At 43.7% G+C, this 3,503-nt stretch overlaps 1 pseudogene; it reads left to right on the top strand.

The window, feature by feature from the left end:
* Nucleotides 1-869: 869 nt before the first annotated feature.
* Nucleotides 870-2,108, top strand: LOC105553459 (annotated as a pseudogene).
* Nucleotides 2,109-3,503: the final 1,395 nt, after the last annotated feature.

Below are 3,503 nucleotides of genomic sequence, written 5' to 3'. Positions count from 1 at the left end.
AGAAGAGAAGGAAGTGAAAGTCAGGAAACCAGTTTAGAAATCTATTGATCCCTGAGTTGTAAGATAAGGAAAGTTGGAATTAGAATGATGGCTGTGGGAACGGAAAGCCATCTCGGAGTCAGAAACAGGGCTGACTTCATGAGCTTGTGAACTCCAAAGCCTCCTGCACTTCATTTAATTCCCCGCTATCATTGTGCTGAAATTCTTAATAAATTTGCATTTTGTAAGTGAAGTTCAATGAGACAATGGACCATGTGCATGAGCAGACAGGCACAATCTTGTTCTGTCATTCCTTGCCATCCCTTGCCTCCCCGTGTGCACAGAACATTCAAGATGCCCCATAAGCACAGAATCCCAGTGGACCCATAATGCATTGGAGCTCAGTGTGATACAAATTGAGTACAAGGCAAGCGTGTTACTTCTGTGACTGAATAAGCAGACGCTCTGATAAACCTGAGGAGCCACGCTTTCTGTTCAGTCTTGGTCAGAACACAGAAAGAAGGCAAGGACATTCTAAGAAACATGAACTAACAAGGAACTCTATCACATCCTTTCTCACCTTTGTTACTTTCCTGTATCAGTCAACCATATATGCTGAAAATGATGACAAACGAGAAAAGAGAGAGGGTAGGGCAACCCATAGTTTTGTTTTCTTCTTTACTGGTGAGTATCCTTCTTTCAAAGCCTTCTGAAGTCCTTCTTGACTCATCAGTGAGCCAAAGTTAGAAAGTGTTAGAAGCGGTGCATATAAAAACAGGTGAGTTCTGCCTGCTCTGTCACCTGCCACTGCTGCCCGAACCCGAGTAGCTCACTGTACGGTGAAGACAGATTCCAGACGCCAGGAACTCATGCCTCCAATCTCAGACGCTATGTCCAGCAAAGGCTCCGTGGTTCTGGTGGCAGCCTGGACACCTCTTGCATCCTCCTGTGGCTGAAGGAACAAGGCTATGACATCATTGCCTACCTGGCCAACATAGGCCAGAAGGAAGACTTCGAGGAAGCCAGGAAGAACTCACTCAAGTTTGGGGCTAAAAAGGTGTTCATTGAGGATGTCAGCAGGGAGTTTGTGGAGGAGTTCATCTGGCTGGCCATCCAGTCCAGCGCACTGTATGAGGACCGTTACCTTCTGGGCACCTATCTCACCAGGCCCTGCATCACCTGCAAACAAATGGAAATCACCCAGTGGAAGGGGGCCAAGTATGTGTCCCACAGCACCACGGGAAAGGGGAACAATCAGGTCCGGTTTGAGCTTATCTGCTACTCGCTGGTCCCCCAGGTAAAGGTCATTGCTCCCTGGAAGACGCCTGAATTCTACAACCAGCTCAAGGGCTACAATAACCTGATGGAATATGCAAAGCAACATGGGATTCCCATCCCAGTCACTCCCTAGAGCCCGTGGAGCATGGATGAGAACCTCATGCACATCAGCTACCAGGCTGGAATCCCGGAGAACCCCAAGAACCAAGCACCTCCAGGTCTCTACACAAAGACCCAGGACCCGGCCAAAGCCCCCAATACTCCCGACATTCTCCAGATCGAGTTCAAAAAAGGGGTCCCCGTGAAGGTGACCAACGTCAAGGATGGCACCATCCACCAGACCTCCTTGGAGCTCTTTATGTACCTGAATGAAGTCGCAGGCAAGCAGGATGTGGGCCATATTGACATCGTGGAGAACTGCTTCATTGAAATGAAGTCCCGAGGTATCCAACAGGCCCCAGCAGGCACCATCCTTTACCATGCTCATTTAGACACCAAGGCCTTCACCATGGACCGGGAAGTGCGCAAAATCAAACAAGGCCTGAGCTTGAAATTTGCTGAGCTGGTGTATACCGGTTTCTGGCACAGCCCTGAGTGTGAATTTGTCCGCCACTGCATCGCCAAGTCCCAGGAGCAAGTGGAAGGGAAAGTGCAGGTGTCCGTCCTCGAGGTCCAGGTGTACATTCTTGGCCAGGAGTCCCCACTGTCTCTGTACAATGAGGAACCGGTCAGCATGAACGTGCAGGATGATTATGAGTCAGTTGATGCCACTGGGTTTATCAACATCAGTTGAAAGAATCCTCAGGCTGAAGGAATATCATCATCTCCAGAGCAAGATCACTGCCAGATAGCCCCCTGTACAATGAGGAGCTGAGGCCTCTTCAATTTGCCGATTCCCCAAGTACAGGAGCTAATTGTTGTGATAATTTGTAATTGTGACTTGTATTCCTCGGCTGGCAGCGTAGTGGGGCTGCCAGGTCCCAGCTTTGTTCCCTGGTCCCCCTGAAGCCTGCAAACGTTGTCATCGAAGGGAAGGGTGGGGGGCAGCTGTGGTCGGGAGCTATAAAATAACAATTAAAAGATTAAAAAAAAGAAAAGCCTGTAAGTTCCTTTTATACAGTGTTTTCACTGTTCTGGTAAGAACCTGAAACTCAAATGCATTTGTGAACTACAAAATATAAACTGTGTTATTTTGGCAATTTCATGTAAAAGGTAGCTTTTATATTTGTATTTAATAATGGCCTTGTACATTATAAAAATTAATGGCAAAATTTGAAGTTTAAATTTTTCTTTACCTAGAAAGATAGTAAATTGCAAATAAAAAACACCATGGCAAGTTGAAAACAAGCTTTTTACATAGAATGAAGGAAAAAACTTTATATTTTGGTACTTTTAGGAGTATTGCTTTTTGAATAAAGGACTCTGAATTTTTATCTTGCTCTGGACTCCATGAATGATGCAGTCAGCCCTAGTCAGAAGATGTTTTGCTGGGAGAATCAACAGGACTTTGTGATTCACTGTAAGAAACAATGTAGCAGTCAGGTAGTATGTTTTATGCTTCCAACATCACAGCAATAGCACATCTTGCAACAGCTTCACTGAAGCCTCTGTTTAAAGTAAATAGCTCAATTTTACTGTATGTTCTTTTTTAAAAAAAATTGAGGTAGAATACACATAATATAAAATTTACCCTCTTAACAATCTTTAAGTGTACAGTTCAGTAATGTTAAGTATATTCACATTGTTGTGCAAGCAATCTCTAAAACATTCTCAGCTTGCAAAAATTCTCTATCCATTAAACAAAAACTGCCCATTTCACCACTCTTCCCAGCCCCTGGCAACCACCATTCTACTTTCTATTTCTAGGAGTTTTACTGTTCTGGATAGCTCTTATAAGTGGAATTATGTAGCATATCTCTTTTGGTGGCTTATTTCACTTAGCATAATGTTATCAAGGTTTATCCATCTTGTAGCATGGACCTTTTTTAAGGCTAAATGATATTCCACTATGTATATATACTACATTCTGTTTCTTTGTTCATATGTCAGTGCTCCCAGCTTAATAAACTCAATACACTCATCTGTAATTACCGTCGAAACTTGCCTCAATTGCTTCTGACTTTCTACAAGAAATTTAAGGTGATTTACAGAAACTCCAATAAAATGTAGTAAGTGAAGGATTCAAGACAAATGGAAAATGTGTATAACAAAACAGTAAAGCCAGGATTCAGTGAAAATTTGGCTGA

This window comes from Mandrillus leucophaeus, unplaced genomic scaffold (genome assembly GCF_000951045.1).
Source record: "Mandrillus leucophaeus isolate KB7577 unplaced genomic scaffold, Mleu.le_1.0 Scaffold597, whole genome shotgun sequence".
Taxonomy (NCBI): Eukaryota; Metazoa; Chordata; class Mammalia; order Primates; family Cercopithecidae; genus Mandrillus; species Mandrillus leucophaeus.
Note: the sequence above shows the minus strand (reverse complement) of the source record. Positions and strands in the feature narration are given on the sequence as shown.